Source organism: Periophthalmus magnuspinnatus, chromosome 18, assembly GCF_009829125.3.
Source record: "Periophthalmus magnuspinnatus isolate fPerMag1 chromosome 18, fPerMag1.2.pri, whole genome shotgun sequence".
Classification (NCBI taxonomy): domain Eukaryota; kingdom Metazoa; phylum Chordata; class Actinopteri; order Gobiiformes; family Gobiidae; genus Periophthalmus; species Periophthalmus magnuspinnatus.
In genome coordinates this window covers 757,657-767,341 of record NC_047143.1, presented here as the reverse complement: position 1 = coordinate 767,341, position 9,685 = coordinate 757,657, and positions in this window count along the sequence as shown.

Sequence of the window (9,685 nt, the reverse complement as noted above, 5' to 3'; positions counted from 1 at the left end):
TAAACAGGTTGTGTTGGTTTTGTTGGGTTGTGTTCAGGTGACCTGTGAAAGGGCCGGGGGCCTTCGCTTTATGCTCATCCAGTATCTGCGGCTCTTATACTGCAGTACTGCTGTCACCATGGTAACACTTCAAACACAACTTCAGTACTGAGGAACAGACTCGACACTAACACTCACGACAACACACTGTGGTGTTCCACGTTAAATGTACTTTGTGAGTGTTTACAGTGGAGCAAAAATTTATTTATTTATTAAAGTATTTATTCAGCCCTAATTGTTCAAGTTCTTCCACTTAAAAAGATGAGACGCCTGTAATTTTCATCATAGTTTCACTTCAACTATGAGACAGAATGAAAGATCCAGGAAATCACACTGTAGGATTTTTAATAAATTAATTAGTAAATTCCTGGACAAAATAAGTATTTGTCACCTACAAACTGTTTGAACTCGTCCTCAGTATAAAAGACACATGTCCACAACCTCAAACAGTCAGACTCAAACTCCACTATGGACAAGACCAAAGAGCAAAGGAACCACAAACAAAACTGTAGACACCAGGCCCCGAACACTCAATCTGCAACAGGTAAGAGCTGGAGTCAACAAATCAACTGTGGAGCAAGTATTACAAAATGGAACAAGACCAAGACCTGGGGCTCCACCAAGATCTGACCCCGTGGGGTCAAAATGACACAAGAACAAAGAGCAAAAACCCCAGAACCACACGACCGAGTGAATGACCTGCAGAGAGCTGGGACCAAAGTAACAAAGGGACCATCAGTAACACACTACACCACCAGGGACTCAAATCCTGCAGTGCCAGACGTGTCCCCTGATTAAGACGGGACATGTCCAGGCCCGTCTGAAGTTTGACAGAAGCATTTGGATGATCCAGAAGAGGATTGGGACAATGTCACATGATCAAACCAAAATACAACTGTTTGGTAAAAACGTTTCATGCTGAGTTTCATCCAAAGAACACCAGACCTACTGTGAATCATGGGGGTGGAAACATCATGCTTTGGGGCTGTTTTTCTGCAAAGGGACCAGGACGACTGATCCGTGTAAAGGAAAGAATGAACGGGGCCAAGTATCATGAGATTTTGCGTGAAAACCTCCTTCCATCAGTGAGGACACTGACGATGAAACCTAACTACCAGCACCAGTGTGTGAAAACCTCTGGAGACTTACAGAAGATGTTTGACCTCTGTCATTGCAAACAAAGAGTATATAATAAAGTATTGAGATGAACTTTTGTTATTGACCAAATACTTAATTTACAACTGAATTTAGATTTTTCCCCTCATTCTGGCAGTTGAGAGAATAGTCCCTCCAAGTATCCTGGGTCTTCCCCAGGGACTAAACCAGGTCTAACCCAGGACTAAACCAGGACTAAACCAGGTCTAACCCAGGACCACAGGTGACAGTCTAAACATAGACCTGTAAATCTGGAGCTCGAGCTCCTCGGCCTTAAACCGACTCCCAAAACAAGATTTATTCATTTAAATAAAAACACAGAAGAAAACATTAAAATATAAATTAAAGGTGCACTATGTAACTTGTCTTGGATCTACCACTCGTCTCCAAGGAGATGTTTTATTGCACGGCCCTGGAATGTTCCACAGTATGACATTAAACTTGTACATTTATTCGGTGACAGGCCTTTTTATTTCTCAAAAACACTGAAAAATAAACAGTGTGTTCATGTGTCAGTGGCTCAGTTGGTAGAGCGTTTGTCCACTGACCCACAGGTTGACGGTGCGATTCCAGCTCCCACAGATGAATACTGTCATTGTGTCCTTGAGCAAGACACTCAACCCTCCCCCTGTGTGTGTGTCTGTGTGTGTGTGTGTGTGTGTGTGTATAAACATGTGACTGTTTTCTCTGTGTGTGTGGGGGTGTGTCTATGTGTGGGTGGGTGTGTGTCTCTCTGTGTGTGTGTCTCGGGGTGTGTGGGGGTGTGTCGGGGTGTGTGTGTGTGTGGGGGGGGGGGGGGTCTCTGTGTGTGTGCCTCTGTGGTGTGTGTGGGTGTGTCGGGGTGTGTGTGTGTCTGTGTGCGTATAAACATGTGACTGTTTTCTTTGTGTGGGTGTGTCTGTGGTCTGTGTGTGTGTGTGTGTCTCTGAGTGTGTGTGGGTGTGTCTGTGTGGTGTGTGTGTATAAACATGTGACTGTTTTCTTTGTGTGGGTGTGTCTGTGTGGTGTGTGTGTCTCTGTGGTGTGTGTGTGGTGTGTGTGTCGGGGTGTGTCTGTGTCTGTGTGTGTGTGTGTGTGTGTGTGTATAAACATGTGACTGTTTTCTCTGTCTGTGTGTGGGTGTGTCGGGGTGTCTGTGTGTCTCTGTGTGTGTCTGTGGTCTGTGTGTGGGTGTGTGTGTGTATAAACATGTGACTCTTTTCTTTGTGTGGGTGTGTCTGTGGTCTGTGTGTGTGTGTGTGTGTCTCTGAGTGTGTGTGGGTGTGTCTGTGTGGTGTGTGTGTGTGTGTATAAACATGTGACTGTTTTCTTTGTGTGGGTGTGTCTGTGTGGTGTGTGTGTCTGTGTGGGGGTGTGTGTGTGTATAAACATGTGACTGTTTTCTCTGTCTGTGTGTGTGTCTGTGCGGGGTGGGGGTGTGTGTGTGTGTGTGTGTGTGTGTCGGGGTGTGTGTGTGTGGGTGTGTGTATAAACATGTGACTCTTTTCTTTGTGTGGGTGTGTCTGTGGTCTGTGTGTGTGTGTGTGGTGTGTGTGTCGGGGTGTGTGTGTGTGTCTCTGTGTGTGTCTGTGGTCTGTGTGTGTGTGTGTGTGTGTGTCTCGGTGTGTGTGTGTGTGTGTGTGTGTATAAACATGTGACTCTTCTTTGTTCCAGGTCAATCTGTGGCTCTGCTCGTCGTCTCCAAATGATGATGTAAAATACATATTTGCATTTTACCTGATCCAGAACACGACACATGCCTCAGTGTGACTCAGTGGTCATCCTCCCTCCTCCCTCTCACCAGGAGGTTGTGGGTTAGACTTCCTATGACATTTTTGCACAGCTTTGCCTCTTTAACAGAGCAGAGAACAGGGAGAAGTGGCACAGATGGCGGCGCTCACACTTTCTAATGACACGATTTGAGTTGTGCCAACATTATTCAAAGACTGTCCCTCGTCCTCACACACGAGTCTGAAATCCCTCGTCTCAAAGGCCCGTTACAGTCAGACCAAGTGCTAAAAATAAACTTTAAAGTAACTGCACGACACAATGAACGCCACATAAATCCTACGACTATTTATTCCACCATAACAGTGTTGGTCATACAAAGTACACACATGTTTACTGAAGTACTTTTGTCAGAATTCAAATAATAAATGGTAATAATGAACAAAAAGTCATATAAAAATCATCATCACAATAACAAACACATTACAATTGAATCCAAACTAAACTTTCTAGCCGCAAAACATAAAAACATAAAAACAAAATGGCCGCCGTTCGCCTCAGTCCCCCGGCGTGGCGAGTATGTCGTATTCTGCCAGCAGCACAAAACTGTTCTCCCTGATTCTCCGAACTCGCACCAGGTCTCCACACTCCTGAATGTGGATGAGTCCCCTCTCTCCTCGGCTGTACTCCCTCTCTCTGTCGTTTAAAGTCACTTGGGTTCGTTTGCCGCACGCCTTTCGATAAACGTACCTCACCCCGACCACCAGCACCATGCCCAGACCGGCCGCACACCCGAGCAGCATGCCCAGCTCCCACGCGCTGTGCCTGGGCACGATGTCCGGGTACTTCCCCCCTCTGTCTGGATGTAGGTTTGGTGGAAGTTTCGCCTTCACCTCAACTTTTGGTTTTGAGTTTTGATTCGTGTTTTGGGATATTCGATATATCGCCGGGTTGGGTTTACCGTTGTGGTTCGTCAAAGCTACGTCAGTTAGCGTCTTTTGAGCTAACGTTGGCGCGAAAGTTGTGATGATGTGGTTTACGAGAGACTGACGAGCGGCAGACGGTTGAAATTTTGGAGATTTTGAAGGTGGAGTCGTTTTTGGAGTCGTGTAAGATTCGTACGGTTTTACGGCAAAGAAAGTGGCGGCGTTCGGGGGACTTGAAATCGGCAGTGGAGCTGGAACTTCTGGAAAATTAGCAACAGTCAAAGTTTTGTTTTTCAAAATACCAGAAATCGATGAAACATTTAGAATGTTGCTGCTTCCTGGTGAATTCGTGAGTCTTTTCTTGCCAGTGGTCGTCGTTGAAATATTTATAAAGGGATCACCAGCTGGACTTTGTGACCGGGTTGATGTGAGCGCACTGGACTCCGTTTGCGATCGACTTGTTACGACATATTTTTGCATGATGGAAAAATTACTAAAAGACCAACTGGGATTTTTAGAAGAACTCCCAGCAACAGGAATGGGTGAGATTTTAGTCGTATTTTTCAAAGCGAGTGTTGATTTTCCGTCCAAAGAAACTCCTGTTGGCTCACGCGTCGTCGTAGCTTCAAAGTAGGTGACGAATCTTCGGTTTAAATTTGAGCTCGGAGTTGCGTTTTCACCGTCTACTTCATTTTTTGATTGTGAATGAATCGATGAGCTTTTGGTGACTGTCCGCCTCGTATCACTTTGGGTTCTGTCGGTTCGTTTATGTTGTGAAGTAGCGGGAGAATAACTTGATGATGAACTCGTTTGCGTAGTAACTTCTGAAACGATCGTGGTCTCCTTACCTTGAAGTTCTAACATGTTGGTAGAACTAATTGTGGCCGTGTTCAAATGAGTTTTAGATTCTAGTTTTGGGTCAGTATCATCTTTAGGTGAAGCTCGTATCAATTTTGAATCAGTCGTTGTGTCTTTTTTGCTGAAGGTTTCTCCCTGTGCAAATGGAACATACTGGGGTGTTGGTTTGGTTAGTGTTTCATAAGGTAAAGAGCGAGGTCCTTGATTGGAACTGGATTGAAAATTGGTTGAATTGTGAGTAAATATTGAATCCGTAGGCGGCGTTGTTGCGTGTTTATGGATCTTAAGAGCGTGGTCATTTTTAGAAGGAAAAAATGCACGAAACTGAGATGTTTGTTTGTGTTTTGATGAAGTCGTAGCTCTAGGTTGGACACTGGTCCCCATGCGGCTGGTATTCTTAGAAGATGCAGTTTCCTTGATGAACGCAGGTGCTGCCGTTACAGTCGTTTCTTCTAACGCTGAGAAAGTTGTCGTAGATTCTAATTTACTGCCATGTCGAGTTGTAGTTTGACTTATTTCAGCTCCATTGTGTAAATCCACGGATGAAAATTCCATTGCGTTTTTGGAGGAAGACGTTTCATCTTTTGAAACGAGGTTTGCTCCTGTATTTAAAGTATAAAACAAAGAGCGAACGTGAGATTGACTTGGGCCAATTGTACGTCCAACAGTTGAAGATGGAGCATAACTGGTTGGTGTGTTACTAATTGAGGGATGCATCTGAAACGGACTGGTTGAAATAACAGATTCTGGCTTGGCACTCGATTGGACGTCACTTCTCGTAGGTCGTTCAGTGTTTTCTCCTTTGGCTAATTTGTTATAAAGTTTTGTCATATAGATTGGTTCAGAAGTTGTCGAAATGCCAGGCCTGGGTGAAGATAATTCCTCGTGAGATCGACTTGTTGGAGTGATCAAGTCTAACGATGGTTTTTGATTCAAATTGGCTGCAACTGTTGAAAAATGCGACAGATTCTTTGGACTATTTGACTTGAAACGTGTAGTCCTAGAAAAAGTCTCCCTTATTAGCGCGTTGGTTCCTTCTAAGGCTGGTTTTTGATGAGTAATTATCGCATTAATCGAAGCTGAATTTTCTGCAAATGGACCTGTTAAGTGCTCATTTGTATCGCTAACATCTGCAATATTCGCGTTGTCGTCTTGAGGAAATGGATCAGTGGTTGGGGGTTTTGGTGGTCTGCCAAATCTAGAAATGTGGGACAAAGACAGAATGCGACCTTGATTTGTAGTGGGGATTTCAGATGTTTTCTGCGTTGTATTTGTTGGAACACTGGTGGACGAAAGGTTTGCTAGTTTACTGGTTGACGAAGTGGTCGAGAAACCGGTTGATCTTTTATCGTAAGTTTCTGGTACAAAATCTGCGGTAAAATTAATGTTTGAAGAAGTTTTGGAAGCTATGGTGGAATCTTTCATAGAAGTGGCCATTTTTGGATAAGAACTGGGTGAGTTAGTCGCTTTGACGATGGTGTAATCTTTTACCGGAGTAGCTGGCGTCGCACTGGTATCAGGAAACGCGTGGTTGGGTGTAGTTCCATGAGCCAAAGGAGTCACATCAGAGGGACTTTCAGCAGCTAAAGTTGAAAATGTGGACTGTAAATCTGTAGTTGTGTTGAAATCTGCAGCATTTCGGGTTTGGTCAGTTTGTTTATGTTGCGAATTAGTGGGAGAATAACTCGTTTGCGTAGTAACTTCTGAAACGATGGTGGTTTCCTTATGTTGAAATCCTAACGTCGCGGTAGAATTACTTTTGGCTGTGTTCGAATGAGTAGCAGTAGTACTCAAATACTGATCAGACGTGGCTGATGTACTGGACCTGCTGCTACCGATATACGATGAACGGACTTTTGAAGTAACTTGATTTGAAAGAGTTTTAGATTCTAGTTTTGAGTCAGTATCATCTTTAGGTGAAGCTGGTGTCAATTTTGAACCAGTTGTGTCTTTTTTGCTGAAGGTTTCTCCATGTGCAAATGGAACATACTGGGGTGTTGGTTTGGTTAGTGTTTCATAAGGTAAAGAGTGAGGTCCTTGATTGGAACTGGATGGAAAATCGATTGACTTGTGAGTAAATATTGAATCCATAGGCGGCGTTGTTGCGTGTTTATGGATCTTAAGAGCGAGGTCATTTTCAGAAGGGAAAAATGCACGAAACTGAGATGTTTGCATGTGTTTTGATGAAGCTGTAGCTCTAGGTTGGACAGTGGTACTAGCAAGATACAAAAATGTGTAAATGGGACGTGTTGGGTTTGCAGTTGTGGCTTTAAACCTTGAAGAAAAGCGTGTGGTGGTCACGTGTTCAGAAATGGCAGCTTGATAAGTGGAATCTGTCGAAGTAGCTCGCAGTAAATGCCTTGTAACGGCTTGAGTTGAAGTCATCGATTTTGGACTAGAAGTTGTTAAGGTAAAGACGGTTGAATGGACACTGGGCTGACTTGTTGGGAGCACTGTCGACTTGGAAGAGTTTACATATTTTTGGTTGGTAAGATTATTTCTCAATGGCATTTTGGTTTTTTGCGGTGCAGCGCTCGATTCAAAACCGTTTAAACTTGACGTACTATTGTCCTTTGGTCTCGTTTCCTCTGAGTGAATGCTAGACGTTCCAGGTTGTCTTTCCGTGGTATTTTTATGAGAATTTGTAGATTTTTTTGTCAAGTTGGAGAAATAATTCTGCAGTGGATTTGTGGTGATCCTTGAGGTTTCTTTATAAAACACTGTAGTCACTTTGTCTCTGAATTCTGAAGCATAAAATGTCTGTGAAATAGATGACAAACTTGCTTCATGTCTGGATGCAGCATTTTGGGTGGATTTTGTTGGCGGATTAGTGGAAAATGTGCTTGAAATGACAGGTTTTGGTGCCAAAGTTTGAGTTTTTAACGTAGAAATGGCTGAGGCTCTTGTAATGGAGGAGTTAGCGTTTCTTGTTGGAATAATGACACGTTGTTCCTTATTTTGTGGCCGACGCGGAACAGTTCTCGTCAAACTGATTGGTTGATTTAATGTGGGATTTGTTGATTCGTTGGCAGAATAATTCGATTCCGTTGTGATTTCAGTTTCAGAACTAGTCGTAGAGTTTTTGGTAGAATCCATAAATGAAATATCTTTACCGATTGAAAATATTTGGACATTTGAAGTCGTCGCTGAGTTAGAGGGACTTTCAGGACTCGTTGCGGTGGACTGGGTTCGTTCAGCTACAGATGGAGTTGTGTTTTTGTCTTCTGCTAACAAGGAATCGAGATGTAACACCAGTTCTTTTACACCTTTAACTAGTGAAGATTTGGCTGTTACGAATAATTTATCTGGATTTGCTGATTTTGTTGCTGGTTTGCTAATCGTTGGAAGATGGAACTCAGTCTTATCTAAATCTGGTTTCATCGTTTTGTCTTTCTCAGCATCTTTAAAAGTTGAAGACGTTGGTTGTTTTTGCAGTAAATGATCTTGACCTGATTCAGTTGTTAATGGAAGGATTTGTGGTTCAGTTCTGGCGATGTCATTGTTTTGTGTCGCGTTAGAAGAAAAGTGAAGTTGGCTGCTGGAGTTTTGATTTGTTGCGTTGACAGCTGGTGAAGTATTTTCCAAATCTGAAATCGTTCCAGAGGTTTCAGTATCAACTATTATACTGAGTGTTTGAGGTTTTTGGGTGGAATTTTTAAATAATTTTGCAGACTCATCTTGACTTGACTGAAATGTTGAGTTAGTTTTTGAGCCTGACTTGCCAAATTCAAGCTTTTGCACGTTTCCAAAACTATCTATTTTTGTTTTTTCTGAACTTCCATTTTGCATTTTGAGTTTTTCAGTCGCTGTTCTGTCTCCTGTTTCATTTAAAATCGTTTGACTTTTTGGCAAAGTAGTCGTGGCATCTTTAGATTTCATTTGGGAGTCTCGCATTGTCTGATTCGTGTCAAAAAACGTAAGATATTTTCCTCTGATTTGTTCAGTTTGCAGCAAGGAGGTAGGTTTAGTAGCATTAGCCATTGGTAGCATGTTAGCTTCACTGTCTTTACTCTCATTGGAAAACGTTGTAGAGTCATTCTTTGCACTGACCACAGATGCTAACCCGTTGCAATCAGAATCATCCGTGTCGGTCTGAGCTGCTTTTTCTTCAAACACTTTTTCTGATCGTACAAATGTCCCGGTACCTCCCTCATTTGTCCCATTTGGATGTTTTACTGTAGTTTTTAAATTTGTAGTAGTCATACTGATGTTGTTGTACAGAGAGTCAGATGGAGAGTAGATGTTTTGAGCTCTGAGTCTTGAAGGAGGCGTAAATCTCTTGTAGATGGTTGTGTCTCTGATCGTCACGGGCCTCGCGTTTGTCGCATTAATGGCACCGGTGAGTTCACTGTGTTGATCTTGAGTTGAGTCTTCATCGAAGGTTTGAACTAGAAAAAAAATTTAACACATTACAGAAGTTTATTTTATGATGTGCTTTAGACAAGTCTTCGTGTCGTTAACCAGAAAAATGTCAGTTTGTGTAGCATTGCTAACTCTAAAAACTACTTTTGTGCAACTTGGGTGTACGGACGGGACGATAAAAATATATATCGTTAATCCTGACCGTGTCCTGACATTATCCTGACATTGTCCTGACATTGTCCTGACATTGTCCTGACATTGTCCTGACATTATCCTGACATTATCCTGACATTGTCCTGACATTATCCTGACATTGTCCTGACATTGCTGTGAACACAAACCAACCTGGCATTTTTGAGTTTCCTCTCCAGCGACTACGACTCCCATCATGCAACACTGGAGACGTGATCCCCGTCCAGTAAACGAAGTACGACTGCACCACGGTGATACTGGACAAACAAAACACACACAACACACACAACACACACAAAACACATACAAAACACACACTTTTAAGTAGGTTGTAAGGTAGTACTCGGATACATTTACTTAGAAATTGAACATATTAAAATGTAAAATGTGATGTAACACTGCACATTTATTTAGTTTTGTTTGATTTCTCGTGTGTGATTTCTCGT